Below are 13,531 nucleotides of genomic sequence, written 5' to 3' on the forward strand. Positions count from 1 at the left end.
TTTCTGTAAAGTTGCTTTGTAACGATTTATTTTGTAAAAAGCGCTATACAAATAAACTTGAATTGAATTGAATTTTTATCTAAACTTGTTTTACAGGGCATTGTAAATAACACAATTTTATTAAAAGTCAATGACTGTGAGACTTGGATAGCCTATTTTGTTTTATTTAAAATATGTTATGTAGCCTATATTTTTTTTTTGTCTTCATTTCAAATTGTAATAATATTAATAAATACTGATAATTCCAGGTTGATATGGCCATGCGGGTTTGTATACTCACACACACACCCACACACACACACACACACACACATATATATATATATATATATATATATATATATACACACACAAATATATGCAGTACAGACCAAAAGTTTGGACACACCTTCTCATTCAAAGAGTTTTCTTTATTTTCATGACTATGAAAATTGTAGAGTCACACTGAAGGCATCAAGGGCTATTTGACCAAGAAAGAGAATTCATAGTAATGAAAATAAAGAAAACTCTTTGAATGAGAAGGTGTGTCCAAACTTTTGGTCTGTACTGTATGAGTCGCGATTCTGTCTTCTACGTTTCAAAATCAAAGTTCTTCATTAAATGTACTGTATTCATTCACTCATTCAGGTTTTTTATGCCTTAAATTTATGGCTTGCATCATATACGCATCTCAGCTCACTGTGTCTGGATCATGTATGTGCAAGTGCTATGGAAGTTCTGCTGTTTCTTCAAAGGAAAATAAGTTATTTCCATCAAAATGGTTAGAAGAAAATCAAACAACACACACTGAAGAACTCCACAAACATTAACAAAAGACATTTGGCCATATGTTGATCTCTAAAGTGCTTGCTCAATATCACCCATGGGATAAAGGGAAGAAAAAGAAAACAAGAACAATTTCATGTCATAAGCACAGACAGCCACTGCAAAAAGGAACACATTCAAATAGACACGGCAGTTCTTAATTTAACCCATAACTAATTTTACCCATACTTAACCCGACAACTGTGCAATTCACTTTAATATGCTTCATGCTACAGTGTCTGGTCTAGTCTGCAAATACAGCACTTCAGAAGTAATGCATTTTCTTTTGGATGGGTAGCTGCATCCTGTCTGGCAAAAAAAAAAAAAGTTTGCGAGATAAAAAGAAGATGAGGAAGCATGCTGGTTGGTCCTTTGGGAGATTATAACATAACATTTCCACAGAGTCTGTGAGCTTCCTGGGGCTTTTTTAGATATTTCATTACTCAGCGTAGGCACATGGTGCCTGCATTACACATAATGTTATTCTTGTTTTCAGGCATTTTATTCCAACCGAGAAAAGTAATATTCATTATTATGCACCTTTTGACAAAACACATTTGACATAACCCATAAACAAACAAACAAACAAAACTGTTTCATTTTTTTTTTTACTCCACTTGTAGCAAATTTCACAGTGAGCATCATGGGGGGAGGTGCAATCTAGTGGTTGACCAATATATTGCCAAGGCCGATATATATTGGCTGATAGTTGACATTTTTCAAATATCGCAATCGGCTGATAAGTTTCTCTGCTTGGCATTAATATAATAATAATAATAAAAAAATAAAAAAAAATAATAATAAAAAAATAAACTTTGAATGACTAATGAACATTTTATTTTACAAACCTTGCAAACTTAGTCGAATCCAGCAGTAAGATTTTGTGAAGTGTGCATTTTTATCCAGCATTATCATGTGTGATGGTCGGTCCATCTGCATTGAATGCTTTAAACTTTAAACTCGTGATTTCAAACTATGCTGCGCTTTATACATTCGCCCACTGTCATATTCATTTAATTTCACTGTGTGCTGTATGCAAAATGAAGGTTATCCCTGGCTTTATTTGAACAATATGATTCACAAAAGCACACAAACTTCCCAGAACACTGAGTGCCCTGTTGGTTACAGTGGTTACTTTCTTTTTAAATATATTTTTATTAAATATTTATTTATTTGTGAAAAATACCTTGTCATCTAAAGTATGTTTCTTTTATCACATTTATTTTTTAATCCATTGTCAAATGATTTCAAAATTCTTAAATAATAATAATAAATAAATAAATAAATAAATAAATAAATAAATAAATAAATAAATAAATAAATAAAATTGCATTTCAAGATATCTGAGATACTGGCACCGGCTGTCAAAAAACACATATCGGTCGACCATTAGTGCAAACCTCCAAGAATTTTTAAAATAAATTTCTTAAATACTAGTTGTTATGTCTCAGAATGTACAAACCCGATTCCAAAAACGTTAAGGCACTGTACAAATTGTAACAGTGAAAAATGAATGGGATAATTTACAAATCTCATACACTTATATTTTATTAACAATAGAATATAGATAACATATCAAAGTGAGACATTTTGAAATGTCATGCCAAATGTTGGCTCATTTTAGATTTCATGAGAGCTACACATTCCAAAAAAGTTGGGACAGGTAGCAATACGTGAAAGTGATGTGACATTGAGCCAAATATGATGACCCATACTCAGAATTCGTGCTCTGAATTTAACCCATCCAAAGTGCACACACACAGAGTAGTGAACACACACACACACACACACTGTGAACACACACCCAGAGCAGTGGGCAGCCATTTATGCTGCGGCACCCAGGGGTTAGTTGGTGGTTCGATGCCTTGCTCAAGGGCAACTAAGTCGTGTTTTTGCCAGCCCGAGATTCGAACCCACAACCCTAGGGGGTTTGAATCTCGGAGAGGCCAGAAACGTAAAATGTACATATAAGGAACATCTGGAGGACCAATTTGCAATTTATTAGGTCAGTTGGCAACATGATTGGGTATAAAAAGAGCATCTCAGAGTGGCAGTGTCTCTCAGAAGTCAAAATGGGCAGAGGATCACCAAATCCCCCAATGCTGCACCAAAAAATAGTGGAGCAATGTCAGAAACGAGTTTCTGAAAGGACTGTGGCAAAGTGGAAAACTTTTCTGTGGTCAGATTAATCGAATTTGAAGTTCTTTTTGGAAACCTGGGATGCCATGTCATCCGGACTAAAAAGGACAAGAAAAACCCAAGTTGTTATCAACACTCAGTTCAGAAGCCTGCATCTCTGATGGTATCGGGTTGCATGAGTACGTGTGGCATAGACAGCTTAAGGCGGGCGTACACGGTGCGATTTTTGCTGTCGTACGAGTTCGCATGCGTTTTTTTTTAATCGTGTGGAAATCGCGTATTCTCGTATGGTCGCGGCTCGTATCATTTGCGATAATTTACGAGCCGAGCAGAGTGGCTTACGAGCACTTCCCGACCTCCCGATCATTTTTAAACATGTCTAAAAAGCTTGTGAGCTATCGGTTTGCATTTGTGTCATTTGTGCGGTTGAATGAGCCGATTTGTTGATTTATCTGAAGTTGACCAATCACGAACTAGGAAAACCACAGAAGAAGAAAGACGAAGACGGCAGCTGAAGTCTGTCAGGAACAGCGAGCGCTGTATGATGCCTTTTTAGTTCTCTCTCTCTCTCTTTCTCTCCCTCTCTCGCTCACACACGCATATGTAGTTTACAGGGACTCTCCATAAACCTAACGGTATTCTATACTGTATATCCCCATACACTACCTCTATCCATCACAAAAAATGCATGTTTAAAATTTCTATTAAACACCGTAGGTCCTATAGTATTTTTAAAGCCATTTGGTTTACGAGAGCACAGTAATTGTCCTCACAAACCATGTTTACATTTTAATACCCATTTCAGATATTTCTAAACCATATAAAAGAACACACACATAGGGTAACCAAACGTCCCGGTTTCCTATTGCTGAAAAATAACATGTACGTGTAGGAAACAGTCACGGCTCGTATCAATATTTTATTTGCAGTTACGAGAGAGGGAGAGCAGTTATATTAGGCGCGTTCCACTTGAAGCAGCGCTGCACACACAGAATGATCACCTGTATGACATCAAAGTACCGCGAGAGCGATTCGAATGCATTGGATATGAGTGCTCTCTTATCGATCTCGCGGTACTTTAATGTTATACAGTCAGCGATCCTTCTGTGCGTGCAGCGGTGCTTCAAGTCGAACGCATCTATCAACTTTGTGCGATTGCTTCTGGAATTCGCAGGTTGTAAAATCGTGTCGTATATCATCTCGTCCGTACGATTTTCAGATAAACTCACTCGTGCCGTGTGTGTGGACATACGATCTTCCGACCATCCGAATTCGCACCGTGTACGCCCGCCTTTACACGTCACTCAATGCTGAAAGGTATATCCAAGTTCTAGAACAACAAATGCTCCCACCCAGAAGTCGTCTCTTTCAGGGAAGACCTTGCATTTTCCAACATGACAATGCCAGACCACATACTGCATCAATTACAACATCATGGCTGCGTAAAAGAAGGATCCGGGTACTGAAATGGCCAGCCTGCAGTCCAGATTTCTTTCACCCATAGAAAAATTTGACGCATCATAAAGAGGAAGATGCGATAAAGAAGACCTAAGACAGTTGAGCAACTAGAAGCCTGTATTAGATAAGAATGGGACAACATTCCTATACCTAAACTTAAGCAACTTGTCTCCTCAGTCCCCAGACGTTTGCAGACTGTTATAAAAAGAAGAGGTGATGCCACACAATGGTCAACATGGCTTTGTCACAACTTTTTTTTTGAGATGTGTTAATGCCATGAAATCTAAAATCAACTTATTTTACATTTAAAATGATAATTTTTCTCAGATTAAACATTTTATATGTCATCTATGTTGTATTCTGATCAAAATATTAACATTTGAAACTTCCACATCATTGCATTATGTTTTTATTCACAATTTGTACAGTGTCCCAACTTTTTTGTAATCGGGTTGTGTTTTTTTCTAATTTGAATGCTGTATCAGAGGCCTCGTTTACACAGCAGGTCTTAATGCCCAATTCTGATTTATTGCTTATATCCAATTTTTTTTTCACCTCCACATGTGCTTAAAATTAAAATTAAATTAAAAGACCTTCATAATTATTTATGATTTGTTGGAATTTGACAAAAATTGATAACCATTTGAAAAAATAAAATTGACAACCATTTGAAGTCGATAGAAGTCCTCCATCTGTCCTTATTATTAATTACTATATTAATAATCACCATACAGCTATTTTTATTTTATCTTTGCTATTGTAAATAAGAACAGGTACAAAAAAATATAAAAAAATAAAATAAAAACAATTTGTTCTAAAAAATAGAACATATAGTTCCTCTTCAGGAACTCGAGCTGCGTCGAGAACGATTGGGGGTACGCGTCCAGCGTGACGTCTCTGAATAATATGTATAATCAGTCCAAAGGAAGGGCGAGACGTCATAGGCGGGTGACGTCAGAGACCAGGAAGCATAAAAGCAGGAGAGGCACAGCCGGCCCCAGCCTTGTGTCTTCAGCAAGCGCTCCGTGTGTGTGTGTCAGCCGCTATTTGTTTGTGAGTCTTATTTAGTGTCGTTTGTCCACTGATAAACTCCATTGTCAAAGCTTCAATCAAGAGAAGTTTTGGGCGAGAGCAGGCAGCGCTCAGGCTGTGTGTTTTTCCCTGCAAAAAAAAAAAAAAAAAGGGTAGGGACACACGCAGCTCGTGTGTTGTCTGCTTGAGAGTGAAGCGCGCAGTGTCAGCTCTCGAGGGAGTTGACGGCTGCGATGCGAGCCTTTGCTTCACCCTCAGAAGGCTCTCTTTGAGGAGATAGCTTTCACTGGCGTTTCTCGTGGTGCCAGTCCCGTTTTCGCCGAGGCAAAACGGTGGTTGTGCTCGAGGGACTCGCTTTCGGATCTGCTTGAAGGAATGTAAGACGGCCAAGCCCCTATCTTCTTTCTTAGCCACCAGATCCGGCGCCCGCTCTCGGTGGTCGGAAGCCCGCGTTTGCGGTACTTTCTCCCCGATGAGAGGGCGCGACGGCGCTGCCTGTCTTTCTCTGAGGAGATTGATGTGGATAGGCGTCGACGAGCTCGCCAGTCACACAAGCACCAGTTACACAAGCATGTTATGCCTAATATTAACATAAGCAGCATTAAAGAAGAGTGGAGCTCGCGCAGTCAGCTCTCGGGGGGCTGACTGTGCCTTTTCTCACTGTTAAGCGCTCCGCTCTCGCCGGGCACGCTCTGAGGAGTGTGTCCGTGCATGCGATCTTGCGGTCGCAGTCTCGCTGTTGCTGAGGCACGGCGGCGACCGCGATAGCAGGAATCGCACATGATCTGGCGAACGGGTTGGAGACGGCTCGTCCTATCTCCACCCGTGTTCACTAGATCTAGAGCTCGTGCTCGAGGCCTGGAAACCAGCGCTGCGGTTCTTTCGCCCTCTGAGACAGCTCGCTGCAGCATCCATATTTCTCTGATGAGATTTATGTTATTTGTGTGACTGAGTAACATAAAATAATATATATATATATATATATATATATATATATATATATATATATATATATATATAAAAAGACATGAGCGCTGCCGAGGCAACGCGTGTATTACATGGTTTCATTTTTATGTGATTTTTTCTACACCAGATCGCGTTGACTAGTCTGGTTGCTGACTACATTTAATTCTAAGGAATAAAATGTCATATTTATCTGACTATGTGAAGTTAGATGTACAGGGGCTCTAGGGATGTGATTTCTTTTGTGAGAACACGTGTGTACTGCTCTTCCTCTGAGGAGGTTGAGGCGGTCAGGGGCTGCTGGGCGGAGCAGTCCCAAAGTGTTCCAGCCCCACGTGCCGGGGGTGTCACTTTTGTACTCCGCAGACGCTAGAGTCAAAGTGGCTTCTAGTAGAAAGCAGTTCTACGGACTGTTGTTTTCGCTGGATAGCCTTCATCATAACGTCCTGACGCCTAGGACGTTTTGAGGGCCAGCTCCCTCTGGGGAAGAGTGGTGTACACCGCATTACACGGTGCCCGTCTCTCCTCAGTGCCCTCAGGAGATCATTCTGCCAACCCTGCCGTTGTTCCAGGGCGCAGCGATCTCCGGCGAGCGCTTCTCTCAGTTACCGCCCGGAAACGTAGCGGTGCTGAGAGGCTCGCTACCTCTACGGAGGTCTCTAGAGCAGCTAGTACGGTCATTCCCTGCCGGTCCATGGCTTCAAGGCACCGAGCTAGTGGCTCTAGGCGCACCAGAGGCCAGTCTCGCGAGACTGGTTCCCTTAGGAGGTCACATGGCGGTGTGGGAGCCAATGCCAAGTGTACTTCAAGGGGTCCTGCCCCGAGCAGGCTCTGGTCTAGTCTTCCTGACAGACGATATGAGTCTGAGGACCGTCGTTTTTAGGAGACTTCAGCTATGATAGTCCTGATGCTGTAGCTCAGGACCTCGGAGGGCAGGCCCCTCTGGGCAAGAGCGGTGTACACCGCATTACACGGTGCCCGTCTCTCCTCAGTGCCCTCAGGAGATTGATCTGCCAACCCTGCCGGTGTTCCAGGGCGCAGCGGTCTCCAGCGAGCGCTTCTCTCAGTTACCGCCCGGAAACGTAGCGGTGCTAAGAGGCTCGCGACCTCCTGGGAGGTTTCCAGAGCAGCTAGTTCGGCCGTCTCCTGCCGGTGCGCCGATTCAGGGCACCGAGCTAATTGCTCTGATGCAACCAGAGATCAGTCTTGAGAGGCTGATTCCCTTAGTAGACTATATTGCAGTGTGAAAACTACTGCCAAATGTGTTTCAGTGGGTCCTGCACACTGTAGTGAGAGGCCACAGAATCCAATTCTGGTGGGCCCCAAGCAGGGTCTGGTAATGGAACAGAAGTAGACTCTCTGAGGATGGAGACCATCGAGGTGGTCCCTCCTTCGGTTGCAGAGTCCGGGTCCTACAGCCGGTACTTCACTGTTCCCGAGGAAGGATGAGGTTTTGTGTCCTTTTCTAGATCTGTGCTTTGAACCTCTCAGTCAGGGGACTGAAGTTTAGCATGCCTGCACAGGCCAAGTCCGAGGACTCTATCAAAAGATGCACTTATCTCCATCCTTCTTCATCGGAAGTTCCTGAGGTTTGCTTTTGGGGGCAAAGCCTACCAATAAGGATCTTTCACTGGCCTTGCACTCTCACCCCACACTTTCACGACTCAACCACATTGACGATTGGTTGATATCAGCTCAATTTGAGCAGATGACGGTTCGGCACCGAGGTGTCGTTCTCGCTCACACGAAAGAGCTGGGGTTAAGACTTAACGCCAAGGAAAGTGTGCTTTCTCCAGTTCAGAGAACCACTTATCTGGGCATGGTGTGGGATTCGACCACGATGCAGGCACGTATGTCACCTGCTCGGATCGAGTCGATCCTCACTGCAGTTGTGAGAGTGTGAGAAGGCCGGTCACTCACTGTCGAGCAGTCACAGAGATTGCTGGGTCTGATGGCAGCTGCGTCCAACCTGAATACTATTGGCCTGCTGTACATGAGACCCCTACAGTGGTGGCTCAAGACCAAGGGGTTCTCCCTGAGGGGAAACCAACTTCGCATGCTAAAGGTCACGCGGCGCTGCCTACGTGCCTTGGAAATGTGGAGGAATCCTTGGTTCTTGTCCCAGGGCCTGGTGCTGGGAGCTCCTTGTCGCCGCGTGATGCTAGCGACGGATGCGTCCCTCACCCGCTGGGGTGTGGTCATGAGTGGCCACCCTGCCCGTGGTCTGTGGAGTGGTCGCCATCTGACATGGCACATCAACTGCCTGGAGATGCTGGCCGTGCTTCGTGCACTTCGTTAATTTCTCCCAGACCTAAGAGGTCACCATGTGTTGGTGCGCACCGACAACACAGCGGTGGTCTCTTACATCAACCACCAAGGAGGTCTGCACTCACCCCGTTTATACAACTAGCGTACCAGATCCTTGTGTGGGCCCAGGACGAATTCCTCTTGCTCAGAGCAGTTCACATTCCTGGGCATCTTAATATGGGAGCAGACATCCTGTTGAGCAGGGGCCGAGGCCCGGGGAATGGCGGCTTCACACTGAGGTGATGAAGCAGAGTTGGAAATGTTGGCCAGACTCGGGTGGATCTGTTTGCGACTCGAGAGACATCGCACTGTCCCCTCTGGCTTCCTCTGACTCATCCAGCTCCACTGGGGCTGGACGCCATGGTACACGAAGGCTTCATCTGTACATTTTCCCCCGATTGCTCTGCTCTCGGGAGTTCTGGAGAGAGTGTGCCGGGACGGAGTCCGGCTGCTGTTAGTAGCCCGTTCTGGATGGGCCGGGTATGGTTCCTGGGCCTGATTTCTCTTTTTGATGGCACTCCATGGGAGGTTCCCGTCAGGAGAGATCTCCTCTCGCAGGCGGAGGGTGCGCCCCCGCATGGAGCTTAGAGGCTGTAGGTGTTGTCTCGAGGAGGCACAACTCTTAGCTTCCGGTCTCTCAACCGAGGTTGTAAGACCGTTCTCCAATCCAGAGCTCCCTCAATGAGGAAACTGTATGCCTTGAAGTGGAAGCTTTTCACTTCTTGGTGCGGAGACCGCCAGCTCGACCCAGTTAACTGCCCGGATGGTACAGTGCTGGAGTTCCTGCAGGCTCTCCGCAGGGTTGACCCACTCCACCTTGAAGGTCTACGTGGCGGCCATGGTGGCCTACCACGCCCCTCTCGGTGGTCAGTCAGTGAGCAGAAACCCTCTGGTTACATGTTTCCTCCATGGTGTGCTGAGGCTGAGGCCTCCGGCCAGAAGAAGCTTATGCTAAGCGGTGATCAGGATGCTGTCCTAAGCCTCGAGTCCTCTGATCTCCCCTCTCCTGGGGGTCAAGGCTCACTCCACTAGAAGTGTGGCGGCCTCCAAGGCCTTCCTAGCAGGTGTCTCTATGCGTGACATCTGCGAGGCTGCGGGGTGGTCCACGCCCTTGACCTTCGTAAGATTTTACGGTCTAGATTTACGAGCCGCTCCAGGCCCCTCTGTTCTCTCATCCTAGCTGTGCAGTTTCCCACACTGACAGAGATTTGTAAGTCTGGCGGCGTGGGCATTCTCGTTCCCCAATCGTTCTCGACGCAGCTCGAGTTCCTGAAGAGGAACGTCTAAGGTTACGTATGTAACCCTGGTTCCTCGAAGGAACGAGACGCTGCATCGCAGTGCCACACTTCCGGCATCTCTGGCTGGCGCTTGCTTCATCCTTTGATGAAGACCCGAGCAGGCTCTGGTCTAGTCTTCCTGACAGACGATATGAGTCTGAGGACCGTCGTTTTTAGGAGACTTCAGCTATGATAGTCCTGATGCTGTAGCTCAGGACCTCGGAGGGCAGGCCCCTCTGGGCAAGAGCGGTGTACACCGCATTACACGGTGCCCGTCTCTCCTCAGTGCCCTCAGGAGATTGATCTGCCAACCCTGCCGGTGTTCCAGGGCGCAGCGGTCTCCAGCGAGCGCTTCTCTCAGTTACCGCCCGGAAACGTAGCGGTGCTAAGAGGCTCGCGACCTCCTGGGAGGTTTCCAGAGCAGCTAGTTCGGCCGTCTCCTGCCGGTGCGCCGATTCAGGGCACCGAGCTAATTGCTCTGATGCAACCAGAGATCAGTCTTGAGAGGCTGATTCCCTTAGTAGACTATATTGCAGTGTGAAAACTACTGCCAAATGTGTTTCAGTGGGTCCTGCACACTGTAGTGAGAGGCCACAGAATCCAATTCTGGTGGGCCCCAAGCAGGGTCTGGTAATGGAACAGAAGTAGACTCTCTGAGGATGGAGACCATCGAGGTGGTCCCTCCTTCGGTTGCAGAGTCCGGGTCCTACAGCCGGTACTTCACTGTTCCCGAGGAAGGATGAGGTTTTGTGTCCTTTTCTAGATCTGTGCTTTGAACCTCTCAGTCAGGGGACTGAAGTTTAGCATGCCTGCACAGGCCAAGTCCGAGGACTCTATCAAAAGATGCACTTATCTCCATCCTTCTTCATCGGAAGTTCCTGAGGTTTGCTTTTGGGGGCAAAGCCTACCAATAAGGATCTTTCACTGGCCTTGCACTCTCACCCCACACTTTCACGACTCAACCACATTGACGATTGGTTGATATCAGCTCAATTTGAGCAGATGACGGTTCGGCACCGAGGTGTCGTTCTCGCTCACACGAAAGAGCTGGGGTTAAGACTTAACGCCAAGGAAAGTGTGCTTTCTCCAGTTCAGAGAACCACTTATCTGGGCATGGTGTGGGATTCGACCACGATGCAGGCACGTATGTCACCTGCTCGGATCGAGTCGATCCTCACTGCAGTTGTGAGAGTGTGAGAAGGCCGGTCACTCACTGTCGAGCAGTCACAGAGATTGCTGGGTCTGATGGCAGCTGCGTCCAACCTGAATACTATTGGCCTGCTGTACATGAGACCCCTACAGTGGTGGCTCAAGACCAAGGGGTTCTCCCTGAGGGGAAACCAACTTCGCATGCTAAAGGTCACGCGGCGCTGCCTACGTGCCTTGGAAATGTGGAGGAATCCTTGGTTCTTGTCCCAGGGCCTGGTGCTGGGAGCTCCTTGTCGCCGCGTGATGCTAGCGACGGATGCGTCCCTCACCCGCTGGGGTGTGGTCATGAGTGGCCACCCTGCCCGTGGTCTGTGGAGTGGTCGCCATCTGACATGGCACATCAACTGCCTGGAGATGCTGGCCGTGCTTCGTGCACTTCGTTAATTTCTCCCAGACCTAAGAGGTCACCATGTGTTGGTGCGCACCGACAACACAGCGGTGGTCTCTTACATCAACCACCAAGGAGGTCTGCACTCACCCCGTTTATACAACTAGCGTACCAGATCCTTGTGTGGGCCCAGGACGAATTCCTCTTGCTCAGAGCAGTTCACATTCCTGGGCATCTTAATATGGGAGCAGACATCCTGTTGAGCAGGGGCCGAGGCCCGGGGAATGGCGGCTTCACACTGAGGTGATGAAGCAGAGTTGGAAATGTTGGCCAGACTCGGGTGGATCTGTTTGCGACTCGAGAGACATCGCACTGTCCCCTCTGGCTTCCTCTGACTCATCCAGCTCCACTGGGGCTGGACGCCATGGTACACGAAGGCTTCATCTGTACATTTTCCCCCGATTGCTCTGCTCTCGGGAGTTCTGGAGAGAGTGTGCCGGGACGGAGTCCGGCTGCTGTTAGTAGCCCGTTCTGGATGGGCCGGGTATGGTTCCTGGGCCTGATTTCTCTTTTTGATGGCACTCCATGGGAGGTTCCCGTCAGGAGAGATCTCCTCTCGCAGGCGGAGGGTGCGCCCCCGCATGGAGCTTAGAGGCTGTAGGTGTTGTCTCGAGGAGGCACAACTCTTAGCTTCCGGTCTCTCAACCGAGGTTGTAAGACCGTTCTCCAATCCAGAGCTCCCTCAATGAGGAAACTGTATGCCTTGAAGTGGAAGCTTTTCACTTCTTGGTGCGGAGACCGCCAGCTCGACCCAGTTAACTGCCCGGATGGTACAGTGCTGGAGTTCCTGCAGGCTCTCCGCAGGGTTGACCCACTCCACCTTGAAGGTCTACGTGGCGGCCATGGTGGCCTACCACGCCCCTCTCGGTGGTCAGTCAGTGAGCAGAAACCCTCTGGTTACATGTTTCCTCCATGGTGTGCTGAGGCTGAGGCCTCCGGCCAGAAGAAGCTTATGCTAAGCGGTGATCAGGATGCTGTCCTAAGCCTCGAGTCCTCTGATCTCCCCTCTCCTGGGGGTCAAGGCTCACTCCACTAGAAGTGTGGCGGCCTCCAAGGCCTTCCTAGCAGGTGTCTCTATGCGTGACATCTGCGAGGCTGCGGGGTGGTCCACGCCCTTGACCTTCGTAAGATTTTACGGTCTAGATTTACGAGCCGCTCCAGGCCCCTCTGTTCTCTCATCCTAGCTGTGCAGTTTCCCACACTGACAGAGATTTGTAAGTCTGGCGGCGTGGGCATTCTCGTTCCCCAATCGTTCTCGACGCAGCTCGAGTTCCTGAAGAGGAACGTCTAAGGTTACGTATGTAACCCTGGTTCCTCGAAGGAACGAGACGCTGCATCGCAGTGCCACACTTCCGGCATCTCTGGCTGGCGCTTGCTTCATCCTTTGAGGCTGGGGCCGGCTGTGCCTCTCCTGCTTTTATGCTTCCTGGTCTCTGACGTCACCCGCCTATGACGTCTCGCCCTTCCTTTGGACTGATTATACATATTATTCAGAGACGTCACGCTGGACGCGTTCCCCCAATCGTTCTCGACGCAGCGTCTCGTTCCTTCGAGGAACCAGGGTTACATACGTAACCTTAGACGTTTTTTTTTTATTTGCATGTTTTTTGCAAAAGGGTTTTTTGCAAGCCTAGAAAGAAACAAATACATTACTGTTATAATTTTAAATCTAAACTACAACATTCATATATTAAAAACAAAAATCTAATGTAAAAATAGCTTAAGTGTGTTCATTACTACAAAACTACAAAAGCAGTTCAATAAAATGCAGTGACTCCCTCTTTTCTTGTGTTGTTAGATTAACATTATGATCAATGATTCAGAGTGAGGTCCTATACTTAAATGCACAGATCTAATATAAATGTTACAGATCAGATGTTTTCCCAAAACAGTTTCCCAAGCATTCACTTAAGACAGAACATATCATGTTAGAGTGAATACTGAAATAAGGTAA

The sequence above is a fragment of the Carassius auratus genome, unplaced genomic scaffold, assembly GCF_003368295.1.
Source record: "Carassius auratus strain Wakin unplaced genomic scaffold, ASM336829v1 scaf_tig00214902, whole genome shotgun sequence".
NCBI lineage: Eukaryota > Metazoa > Chordata > Actinopteri > Cypriniformes > Cyprinidae > Carassius > Carassius auratus.